This window comes from Apium graveolens, chromosome 8 (assembly GCF_009905375.1).
Source record: "Apium graveolens cultivar Ventura chromosome 8, ASM990537v1, whole genome shotgun sequence".
NCBI lineage: Eukaryota > Viridiplantae > Streptophyta > Magnoliopsida > Apiales > Apiaceae > Apium > Apium graveolens.
The window spans coordinates 123,518,833-123,532,231 of record NC_133654.1 but is presented as its reverse complement, the minus strand read 5'-3'; the positions used below and the strand labels follow the sequence as shown (position 1 = coordinate 123,532,231).

Genomic DNA, 13,399 nt, shown 5'->3' with positions numbered 1-13,399 from the left:
AAACGTAATCTCGTTAAAACGAACAAAAACGTAACTTTAAGTTTCTGCAGAAATTCCAGAAGGTTTAAAATGTAGTTTCTTGAAAAATAACCCTTGATTATGATAGAAATGTTATAAGGATCTTTTAGGCGCTTGAATCGCTTAATTCCGATTTACGGATCAAAAGTTATGGTCGTTTTACTAAAAGTGATATATGCGATAAAAACTGCTACGAATTACGAATTTTGAAAATATAAAAGATCAACTTAAGAATGTTCATAAATCATGAGATTTTTACAGAGAGTAGTATTTTGAGTTTCCTAACTTCAATAAAAATTTCAAGTGCAAATAATGAATTTTCAATTTTATAAAAATATCTGAGCCGAGACCGCGCGATTAGAAACCGTAGAAGCTATAAGCGGAGCCGACGACGAAAATGAAAATGAACCTAAGATACTTAGAAAAATGAAGTGACCATGACGTGAATAAGGACTTAAATGAATAATAAGGGTAATATAAGTTGAGAGGGTGCATAATAAGTAGCGTATGAGTGCGAGTCGCCGTAAATTAGAACGGGACCTAACAAAATGAATTGTGTTCATGATTATAGATTTCCGAGCGGAACCTAGAGCATTCTCCACCTCGAGATACCCGGGCAAGTTTACAAACCCAACTCCATTTACTGTTGTGTTGTGAAAGGATTATTTTATTATCATTGTATAAATACCATGCTTGCCATGATACGTAGTAATTGAACTTTTCACATAATGTAGCGATGTTGTACGATAAGCATATATCGTAAAATATTTAACTCCGCTTTAAGCGTGATGTATGATTATAAGATCGAGAGTCGGTCGGGATTTTAAGATGAAAATCCGGGAATCATTTCGATGATATTATAGGATGATTACAAATCCATAATAGTACGTTTTAAAGGGACTCAATGTCCACTTACGAAACATTAAAATACCTCGAACTTTTATTAAATATTTTCCCAACGATCATATTCCCTCAACTATATTTTATTGTTCGAGTAATAAATATGATATACCTATTCCTTTATTATTGGAGAAGTATACTGCAACGATTATTTATTTCAAACCCGATTAAACATTAAAGATTATTAATTGCGTAGACATAAACTAGTTGAGGAATATTATTTTAAATATTCTTTTAAATAGTAAACTCATTCGGGGTTTAATTATTTATTGATTATCTTTTAATTATTATCATTCATTAAAGGGTTTATTTATGATTTAAAAATCATAGGACCTGATTTAAAATACCTTCTGATTTTCAGAAAATCATTCGGATAATTTCAGATCGTCGGAGAATATTATCTCGACTTATTTTAAATATAGTTTCAAAGAGAAAATCCCCCCTTATTTAATTATCTGTTGACAACGGTCAACTCACATCCCTAGTACTTCCTCCAAAAACTTTCGGAAGTACATATATATATATGAAGTAAAGCTATACCTATCAACAAGCAATACGCTTGGGGAACTTCGATGTGGTTCGAGTTCTCGGAATATGATAGGATCTCCTAAAGGACAAGGGAGGGGTAGGATCCAAGTACTTCGTGTATTGGATAGACTACTGATACCGTAGGAGACGGTACAACATGTACCTAAGGACCTTCGAAGTGTGTGTATACCCGAAATGAGGACACATAGCCCGTATGCGGCAAGGGTGATAACCGGGGTACGAAGGTGTCGTCCTTCTACTAGTAGAAAAGGTTACTTTATCGCAGTACAACTGATCATCGTATGCGGTGGCTCCAACGAATGTCCAATTCTTCCAATTGGAATTGTGATGCAATACCGTAACCTAAGCCTAGTTGCTGGGTTTACTATTAAGGTATTCGCAGGCTAATAAAATCCCTTAAAGAATTGTTTTCATAAGAAGGTGTGTATCACCAAGGAAAACTATTTTCAAATAAAACATAATTATCATATATGATGTCTTACGTAAGTTTATTATACAATCATTTTCATACTATACATTATTATGCGGGGCATTATAGCTCACATTTGTTTTCTTAAATTGACACAACACAATAGTGAATCAAGATTCCTACCATGAGAACCACAGCCAGGAAACAGGTAGGAAATGGCCAGTTGTTCCGTAGATTGTTTGGTGCTATACCATAGGTAGTCCGAATAAGCTGGATTGGTTTTCGGTTGTTTTTAGTTCGACTTATTTATAAGTATGACTTACGTAAGGTAATAAACAAGAAACGTATATTTGACCGACGGACTAGCCTTACTTAAAGGTTACTCTCCGGTAAGACTTTACTACTTTTGGGTTGTAATAATTATCACTTTATGGTTGAATTACTCTAGCTATGAATGGTTCGTTTCTAAGACAATAACCTGTAAGTGTGTGTGTGTGTTTGTGTGTGATAAGTGTGGGGTCGTGAAGCGTGAGTATTTATATATTGTAGTATGAGGTATGTGGTTGTAGTAGTTTAGATGGCGTGGTCTCCGAGATTCCTGACCCCGAATTTTGGGGCGCCACAAAAATGGTATCAGAGCCTTAGGTTATCAAATCTGGGAAACGATAGGATATAAAATACGTAGACATAGGAATAATAAAATAACCAATTAGAGCTCAAGTCGAGTTCATCGTCGGGCTACACGGGTAGTCTTGACTGTTTTTACCCTAAAGGGAATTCCGACTCTAAGTTAGTAACACCTTGCCTATTGTGTCAGGTACCAGTGGAGCCTATGAGGGAGGTTGACCCTGTTGATGATGTTATGGTCCCTGAGCATGACCCTACTCCCGAGCCAGAGGACCCACCCATTGATGACTCAAATGATGACCCTACTGTGGATATTCCGGAGGAGGAGACCGACCTTCCTATCCCCATAGCTGATGACGTTGAAATGACCCAGGGAGATGGCGTAGGCTGGAGGGATGTAGAGATGTACCCTCACCCGACCATTCGCTCTCCTACCCCACCCCCAGGGATTCAGAGCCCTATGTCCTATACTGATGATGATGACGAGTATGGGATATATGCACAGGTCTATAAGGCTTACGACATATCCTCTAACGACCCATACTCACCTCTACCACCCCCGGCGACCATACATGTAGCTGTACACGACTGGATGGTGGCTCAGCGTAACGCTGAGATCACTACGGCATCTGCCCGCATTATGGAGTTACGCCAGGCATTGACAGCTGAGAGAGCCATCCGACAAGGATACCCAGGGGATTTCAGAGCTGCTTCCCCAGCCATAGCCCGCAGAGAGATCGATGGGATCGAGCTCCGTACCCGGGTTCAGATGAGGATGACAGCGATTGGAGGATACATCCCAGTAGTTGATGTAGAGCTGATGTTGGAAGGAGCGATGAGGAGGGTGCGTGACCTCACACACAGTGACAGTGATTGAGGGACTAGTGACTAGATATGGGCCTTGAAGAAGGCTGGGTGACTTGTCACCAATTTTGATAGGATAGCTAGTAGTAGATAGCGTTCCTAGCCCTTCAGGGTACACGGCTTATGTAATTGCATTTCAGTATTCAGGACAAGTAGTGATGTATTATAATCAGGCATGTATGAACTCAGCTAGTTGTTTTGTCCCCTAGATATAAGTGAGAGACCTTATGAAATATATATCTAGCAGTTATTAAGAAATTGATGTCCATATTATTGTACTTATAAAAAAACATGCTAGATAATAGATGACATGCTTACATATGAATAAATTAATCCAATTATAAAATATTGCAACTATATTGACAAATCTTCATTATCAGAACAATGCCACCCTGTAGAAGAGGAACCAGGGCACATCCCACAGAATCGGTTAACCAACAACGGAATGAACCTGACCTAGTAGTAAATGAAGAAAGTGAAGAGGACTTAGACTATAATGAATATGTAGAAGAAGAGGCTGAGGATACCCATCAGGGAGGGAACCCCATTAATGAATTTATGGAACTGTTAAGAGAAAATCTGAATCAACAGCCTATTCCACCACAGCCACATGCTACCCAACAGACTGCAGCCACTGCCTTTAGAGCCTTCAAATCTCTCAAACCCCTAGAGTTTCTAGGATCTGCCGACCCCGTTGAAGCACGGGCCTGGCTCAAGGAGATAGAAAAGTCCTTCGAGATACTAGGTGTAGAGGAACGACACAAGACCATTTTCGCTTCTTACATGCTGAAAGGAGAAGCTAACTACTGGTGGGAGTCCAAACGAAACCTAAAGAATGATGCTGTGGTCCCATGGGATAGATTTACCTGACTGTTCTTAGACAAGTATTTCCCTAGGTTTATGGAGACCCAGATGGAGATTAAGTTTCTGGAGTTGAAACAGGATAAGATGACTATGGCAGAATACGAGGCCAAGTTTACCGAGTTGTCAAGATTTGTGCCTGAGTTTGTGAATACCGAAGAAAAGAAAGCGCGAAGGTTTCAGCTTGGTCTGAAATAGTGGATCTAAAACCGAGTGGCAATTTAGAGCTCGGCAGACTATACCACCTTAGTGCAGAAAGCCTCGATTGTTGAAGCTGGCAGTGAGCAGAGTGTGAAGGAAAAGGAAAATAGGAAGAGGAAGATAGAAAGCCAAGGAATAGGAACCAGGAACAAGAGCCTTCCAAGCAGGTTCGTCAGGGGAGTGGTGTCCCAACCTACACGAGGCCCCGGATTCAGAAGAGCCCCAAGTGAAAGTGTTGGCCATGGCGGCGGACAATCTAGGGCAATATTTCATAGCCAACCCCGTGCCCCAATACCAGATTGTCAGATATGTGGAAAAAGACACCTTGAGATGTACACCCAGGAAAGAGCCCCTCTGAAATGTTACAAGTGCGACCAACCCGGACACCTTACCAACAACTGTCCCCAATACAGCAAGACATGTTTTCAATATGGGAAAGTAGGGCATATGAGGAAGGATTTCCCGACATTGAAGCCCCCAGCCTCAGGGATGAGCAGAGCTGCATCCAACCGACCCCCAGCTGCTAGGACCTTCAACATGGTTGTTCAGGATGTTGTTCGAAACACTAACGTGATAGCAGGTACCCTTTTGTTAAATTCCAAACATGCCAATGTCCTATTTGATTCTAGAGCAACCAAGTCATTTATATCTCAAGATTTTGCTAAAAAGTTAAAACTTAATGCCATACCCTTACATGAGATATTACAAGTGGAAATAGCAAACAAAGAAATAATTCATGTGAATCAAGTACACCCTAAGTGTAAGTTAAAATTAGAAGGGAAGGTCTTCGAGGTTGACCTAATCCCATTTGTGTTAGGAGAATTTGATGTAATCTTAGGAATGGATTGGTTATCTAGTAATGGAGCGTAAATAGATTGTGAACAGAAGAGGGTAAAGATTAGAGTGCAAAATGGAAAAGAAGTAGTGTTTAAAGGTCAACGACAGAACCATAAATTTATGACCATGCTACAAGCAAAAAGATTGTTAAGGAAAGGAAACGAGGCCTATTTGGCTTATGTGGTAGATACCAAGAAGGAAGTCCCTAATATACAGGACATACCCGTAGTGAACGAATTCGAGGATGTGTTTCCAGAGAACTTACCAGGGTTGCCACCTGACAGGGAAATAGAATTCGCTATAGAATTAGCACCAGGAATGACACCAGTATCCAAGGCCCCATATAGACTAGCCCCAGTTGAGATGAAGGAATTAGCTTCTCAACTGCAAGAATTATTAGATAATGGAATGATAAGACCCAGTGTGTCATCATGGGGAGCGCTAGTACTATTCGTAAAGAAAAAGGATGACAATATGAGATTATGCATTGACTATCGAGAATTGAATAAGCTGACTATTAAGAATAGGTATCCTCTCCCCATGATTGATGACCTATTCGACCAACTCAAGGGAGCTGTACATTTTTCCAAAATAGATTTGAGAACAGGATATCACCAATTAAAAATCAAACCTGAGGATATACCGAAGACTGCTTTTTGCACTAGGTATGGGCACCAAGAGTTCTTAGTCATGTCATTTGGGCTAACCAATGCACCCGCAACCTTTATGGATTTGATGAACATAGTGTTCAAAAAGTACCTAGATATATGCGTGATAGTTTTTATAGATGATATTCTGATCTACTCAAAGATAGAGCAAGAACATGCAGAACATTTGAGGATAGTCTTGGAAATCTTGAGGAAAGAGAAATTGTATGCCAAGTTCTCGAAGTGCGAGTTTTGGTTAAGAGAAGTTCAGTTTTTAGGACATGTGGTAAGTAGTAAAGGAGTTTTAGTTGACCCTGCCAAAATAGAGGTGGTATCCAACTAGGAAAGACCACCTACCCCAATAGAGGTTAGGAGTTTTGTGGGTTTAGCAGGATATTACCGAAGATTCGTGCAAGACTTTGCTAAGATAGCTGGTCCACTAACTAGACTTACCTGGAAGACAGAAAAGTTTGTATGGACAGAGAAATGTGAGGAAAGCTTTCAGGAACTGAAAAGGAGGCTGGTGTCAGCACCAGTGCTCGCTCTTCCGATGGAAAGGGAGAGTTTGTGATATACAGCGACGCATCGCTTAAAGGATTAGGATGTGTACTGATGCAGCACGACAAAGTTATAGCGTATGCCTCTCGGCAATTGAAGGAGTATAAGAGCAGATACCCGACTCATGATCTAGAACTAGCAGCCATAGTGTTTGCCCTGAAAATTTGGAGACACTACCTATACGGTGAAAAATGCGAGATCTACACAGACCATAAGAGCCTCAAATATATTTTCACCCAGAAGGAACTAAACATGAGACATAGGAGATGGTTAGAGTTGATAAAGGACTACGACTGTGAAATTTTGTATCACCCGGGTAAAGCCAATATGGTGGCTGACGCCCTTAGTAGGAAGGAAAGACTCAAAATGATAATGACATCAGAGGAGTTAATTAAAGAATTTAAGAAAATGGAAATTGACGTGAGAATGACCGGTAAAGGAACGGAAGGATTATTTGAGATTAAGCTAATGACGGAATTGACTGAAAAGATACGAGTATGTCAGGAAAAGAAGATGAGTGAAGAAAGAGGAACATTGACCGGTGAAGAAGTGAGATGCGAGAAGGACGAGAAAGGGATCATGAGATACGCGTCCCAAATTTGGATACCAAATGTGCAAGAGTTAAAGAACGAGCTGCTGCACGAAGGGCACATCTCCAGATATTCAATCCACCCAGGAAGTTCGAAGATGTACCGTGACCTTAAGGAATATTATTGGTGGCCTAACATGAAAAGAGAGGTAGCAGAGTGGGTCATCAAGTGCTTGACATGCCAGAGAATGAAGGCTGAACATCAGCGACCTAGTGGACTATTCAGACCTTAGAAGATATTCTATGAGTATGTGCCATTGATTTCAAAGGAAATTGGGATGACCACTTACCCCTGATCGAATTTGCTTCCAATAATAGCTATCACACTAGCATATGAATGCCTCTGTATGAAGCTCTTTACGGAAGGAGATGTCGCTCTCCCCTATGTTGGGATGAAGTTGGAGAACACAAGATATTAGGGCCAGAGTTAGTCCAATAGACCAGGGAAATGGTGAGACTCATCAGGAAAAGACTGGTAGCAGCTCAGGACAGACAAAAGAAGTACGCCAACCAGACCAGGAAGGAAAGGGAATATGAAGTAGGATATTTTGTGCTATTAAAGGTATCTCCGTGGAAAGGGGTGATGAGATTTGGGAAGAAAGGGAAGCTGAGTCCCAGATTCATAGGACCCTTTGAAATTTTGAGGAGGACATGACCTCTAGCTTACGAGCTCGCCTTGCCTCCTAATTTGCAACAAGTGCACAACGTGTTCCACGTGTCTATGTTAAGGAAGTACCATGCAGATGCACGACATGTAATAAAATACGAGCAGGTAGATTTACAACCAGACCTGACCTACATCGAACAACCAGTAAGGATAATGGACCAAAAAGAACAAGTGCTGAGGAACAAGACTGTGAAGCTGGTTAGAATCTTGTGGAGGAATCAAAATGTCGAAGAGTCAACTTGGGAACTTGAAGACGCAATGAGGTATAGATACCCCCACTTATTTTCCAATTGATTCCGGGATGGAATCCTTGTTAGAGGGGAAGACTGTAATAACTCGAATTTTTGAAACCTTGTAAAACATTTAATGAATAGTAACTCTGACGGACGGGAAAAACTTTTGAGCCTACACTATGTAGTGCAGGAGAAAATGAGTTTCAGAGTTGATATTATGATTATACGTACCAAATGAGTGTATGTAAACGCTATTAGTTTTCGAAGAAAAGAACTTTGAAAAACGACCATATTTACGACTCATCAAGGATTACGGGAATCCCAATATAATTACAAGATTAAAACCCTACGAAATTATATCCAAGTAGGATAATTCAAAACATAAGGAATAAATACGGAAGGAATTACGTCGCGAACCATTTACGAGTAAGTATTACAAAAACGTTTAAGCGACCGAGCGAACGCGTAAACGATTAAATAAACGTAACGCACTAACTAACCATGGTAAGAAAGTAACCATGTTTACTTTATCAAATAGTGAGCTAGATATAGGACGATCAAGCAAGGCTAATCAAATAGTGTGCTAAGGAAGCTAAAACAAGTAGCTTAGCTTGTAAACTAGGAAGCTACTTGGATTTGTCCCCAAGATTTGCAACAAGAATAAAATCCTAGAATACAAACTAGGACAATATCAAATTAATATAATATATCACCAATCCCATTTCCTAGAAGAAACCAAGGAAGCAAGCATAAAACTCTCCCCCCTTCTTCATTGCTTCCATTCGGCCCCTCACCTCCAAGCAAAGAAATCAAATTCAAAATCTCAAGTTCTAGCCATGGTTAAATCCTCCCATTAATTCTCAAGCTTCCTAACAACCAAACTAAGGTAAGACAATTCTTTGATCTCTTTTTATAAAGGTTTGATGGGTGTAATAAAATCAAGAAAGTTGCTAGTGAATAGTATGAATAGTAACTCTTCTTTGGTTTCTTGATTTCAATGGTGGTTTTAGGTTCCAAAAATCATACCAAGCATTCCCGAGACTCCACCATCCTCAAGAACACATCTCAATATTTCAAGAAAGGTAAAAATCTTTGACCCAACTTTATTTAAGATTCAATTTCAAGATCCTTTTAGTATGTAGTTATAAGCCTAATTTTAGAGGTGATATTGTTGAAATCTTGATGTTTAGTTAAGTAGATTTAAGGTTGATTGTTGTTGACTCAAGAACATGATTTTCTTGAGAGGAGTTAGTGTGTTGATAATGATATGATGATTGTTGGTGGTAGTATAAAGAGTTAAGGCGTAAACGAAACTCCGATCATAAACGTAATCCCGTTAAAACAAACAAAAACGTAACTTTAAGTTTCTGCAGAAATTACCGAAGGTTTAAACTGTAGTTTCTTGAAAATAACCCTTTATTATGATAGAAATGTTATAAGGATCGTTTAGGCGCTTGAATCGCTTGATTCCAATGTACGGATCAAACGTTATGGCCGTTTTACTAAGAGTGATTTACGCGACAAAAACTGCTACGAATTATGAATTTTGAAAATATAAAGGATCAACTTAAGAATGTTCATAAATCATGAAATTTTTACAGAGAGTAGTATTTTGAGTTTCCTAACTGCCATAAAAATTTCAAGTGGAAATAATATTTTTTAATTTTATAAAAATATTAGAGCCGAGACCACGCGATTAGAAACCGTAGAATCCATAAGAGGAGCCGACGACGAAAATGAAAATGAAAATGAACCTAAGATACTTAGAAAAATGAAGCGACCATGACGTGAATAAGGACTTAAAGAAAAAATAAGGGTAATATAAGTTGAGAGGGTACATAATAAGTAGCGTATGAGTGCGAGTCGCCATAAATTAGAACGGGACCTAACAAAATGAATTGTGTTCATGATTATAGATTTCCGAGCGGAACCTAGAGCATTCTCCACCTCGAGATACCCAGGCAAGTTTACAAACCCAACTCCATTTACTGCTGTGTTATGAAAGGATTGTTTTATTATCATTGTATAAATACCATGCTTGCCATGATACGTAGTAATTGAACTTTTCGCATAATGTAGCGATGTTGTACAATAAGCATATATCGTAAAATATTTAACTCCGCTTTAAGCGTGACGTATGATTATAAGACCGAGAGTCGGTCGGGATTTTAAGATGAAAACCCGGGAATCATTCTGGTGATGTTATAGGACGATTACAAGTCCATAATAGTACGTTTTAAAGGGACTCAACATCCCCGAACTTTTATTAAACGATTTCCCAACGATCATATTCCCTCAACTATATTTTATTGTTCAAGTAATAAATATTATATACCTATTCCTTTATTATGGGAGAAGTATACTCCAACGATTATTTATTTCAAACCCGATTAAACATTAAAGATTATTAATTACGTAGACATAAACTAGTTGAGAAATATTATTTTAAATATTCTTTTAAAGAGTAAACTCATTCGGGGTTTAATTATTTATCGATTATCTTTTAATTATTATTATTCATTAAAGGGTTTATTTATGATTTAAAAATCTAGGACCTGATTTAAAATACCTTCTGATTTTCAGAAAATCATTCGGATAATTTCAGATCGTCGGAGAATATTATCTCGACTTATTTTGAATATAGTTTCAAAGAGAAATTCCCCCCCTTATTTAATTATCTGTTGACAACGGTCAACTCACATCCCTATTACTTCCTCCGAAAAATTTCGGAAGTATATATATATATATGTGAAGTAAAGCTATATCTATCAACAAGCAACACGCTTGGGGGAACTTCGATGTGGTTCGAGTTCTCGGAATATGATAGGATCTCCTAAAGGACAAGGGAGGGGTATGATCCAAGTACTTCGTGTATTGGATAGACTACTGGTATGTAGGAGACGGTACAACATGTACCTAAGGACCTGCGAAGTGTGTGTATACCCGAAATGATGACACATAGCCCGTATGCGGCAAGGGTGATAACCGGGATACGGAGGTGTCGTCCTTCTACTAGTAGAAAAGTTTACTTTATCGCAGTACGACTGATCATCGTATGCGGTGGCTCCAACGAATGTCCTATTCTTCCAATTGGATTTGTGATGCAATACCGTAACCCAAGCCTAGGTGCTGGGTTTACTATTAAGGTAAATCCAGCACCTAGGCTTCCAGGATCCTGCAATAGTGAAGCTTCTAGGATCTTTAAGCTTCGGAGGCAGCTTCTGTTGCAGCACAACACTGCATTCCTCCGTTAGAGCAATGGTCTCTAAGTCATCGAGCTTCACTTTCCGAGAGAGAATACCTTTCATAAACCTCACATAGCTAGGCATCTGTTCAAAAGCTTCAGCGAAAGGTATGTTGATATAAAGTTTCTTGAACACCTCCAAAAACTTCTCAAACTGCTTATCCAGCTTTTTCTTCTGCAGCCTCTTAGGAAAAGGAGGTTGAGGATAGATCTGTGTCTCCCCTGTATTACCCTCAGGAGGAGTGTGTTCCACAGTAGACTTCCTTGGTTCCACCTCTGCTTCCTTCTACTCTTCTTCTTCAGCCACAACTACATTTTCTGAAACTTGAGATTTTTCAAGCTCTTCGTCTTGCTGAATTTGGGGGCTTGCGACCTTTCCAGACCTCAAAGTGATGGCGTTCACCTGTTCTTCAACTTTCCTATTTCCTGGATTTATTTCTGTATCATTAGGAAGCGTTCTTAGTGGTCGATTCAATAAAACATTAGCAATTTGCCCTATTTGGATCTCCAGAGTCTTGATAGAAACAACCTGGATTTGGCATATAAGAGCCTGGTTTTTGCACAAAAGCCGCAACTCCCCCAATTCATATTTTTCATTCGAAGATAGACCTGCATCATGAGTTTGTTGTTGAAGTTGGAGTTGTTGTCCTGTTGCAAATTGTTGGTGAAAACCAGAAGAATTAAATTGCTTGTTTCCAAACTCCTGGAATGGTTGTTGCATCGGATTCTGATTGTTGCTCTAACTGACGTTAGGATGATTCCAGTTGTCAGGATGATAAGTGGCAGGAACTGGCTGTTGCGATCTCTGAAAGTTGCTCACAAACTGAGCTGAGTCACTAGATATAGCACATTGCTCTGTCGCATGCGGACCTGCACACAGCTCACAAATACTGGTTATCTGCTTAACACCATAGTTAGCCAGAGAATCGATCTTCATAGACAACGCCTTTAGTTGAGCAGTGATAGTCGTAACTGTATCCACTTCAAGAACTCCTGCTACCTTGCCATGTGGTAATCTCTGGGTTGGATACTGATATTCATTTGCAGCCATCAGTTCAATTAGCTCATAAGCTTCCTTATAGCTCTTTGCCCATAACGCTCCACCTGATGCTGCATTGAGCATAGGCCTGGACTGTGCTCCCAACCCGTTATAGATGCAATTGATGACCATCCAATCAGGCATGCCATGATGAAGACACTTTCTAAGCATCTCCTTGTAGCATTCCCAAGCTTCACATAGCGATTCTCCCATTTGCTGCGCAAAATGAGTAATAACATTCCTGAGTGCAGCTGTCTTCGCCATAGGGAAGGATTTAATAAGAAACTTCTGAGCAAGATCTTCCTAAGTAGTAATCGAACCAACTGGTAGAGAGTGTAACCAGTTCTTAGCCTTGTCCCTTAGAGAGAAGGGGAACAGTATCAGCTTCACAGCATCTTCAGAAACACCGTTGAACTTGAAGGTGTCGTAGATCTCAATGAAATCCCTAATATGCATATTGGGATCTTCCGTTGGAGAACCCCCAAATTGGGTTGAATTCTGTACCCATTGAATTATGCCAGGCTTGATCTCAAAGGTATTAGTTGTGATAGCTGGTCGGACAATGCTAAATTGAATGTCATTGATCATGTGTTGAGAAAAATCTATCAAGGCTTTCGTCCGTGCTGTTGGATCTCCCATTGTAATGAGTACCTGAAATATAAACAAATAAAATGAGAGAGTAAAAGAGTCCGAGTCAATGAACTTTAACGACCACTGATGACAAGCACATAAACTAAAAATTAACACTGAGTCCCCGACAGCGTCGCCAAAAACTTGTTAGGGCAAAAACACGCGCTAAAATTCACGCAAGTATACGCATTCGCAAGTAGTATAAGATATAAATCAGATTTGTTCCCACAGAGACTGGTTTAGGTTAAGTTCAATTTATGCACCTATACAACAATGTATGGTTATCGCTCAATGCTAAGACAAATAACAAATTGGGTTTTGGTTAAACTAAGAGATTATACTAAAAATTATAACTAAGAGAACAAGAATGGTTGAATTAATATATATGACAAACACGGGATTCTAACTTCATTACTACTTCATTTAATAGCCTTTTCGTTCTTAAACTTAGCATGTGATGGTGATGACACTAATCAGATAACACGAAAGTGATAAACGCCAACTTTCGTTGCACGAGTGCCATTCT

At 39.4% G+C, this 13,399-nt stretch overlaps 1 non-coding gene across 1 annotated transcript; it reads left to right on the top strand.

The window, feature by feature from the left end:
- The first annotated feature begins 12,385 nt into the window (after positions 1-12,385).
- On the top strand, positions 12,386-12,492 carry LOC141682023 (small nucleolar RNA R71). Its single transcript, XR_012559428.1, has one exon. It is a non-coding gene; the product is annotated as a small nucleolar RNA R71 (small nucleolar RNA).
- The last annotated feature ends 907 nt before the right edge of the window (positions 12,493-13,399 follow it).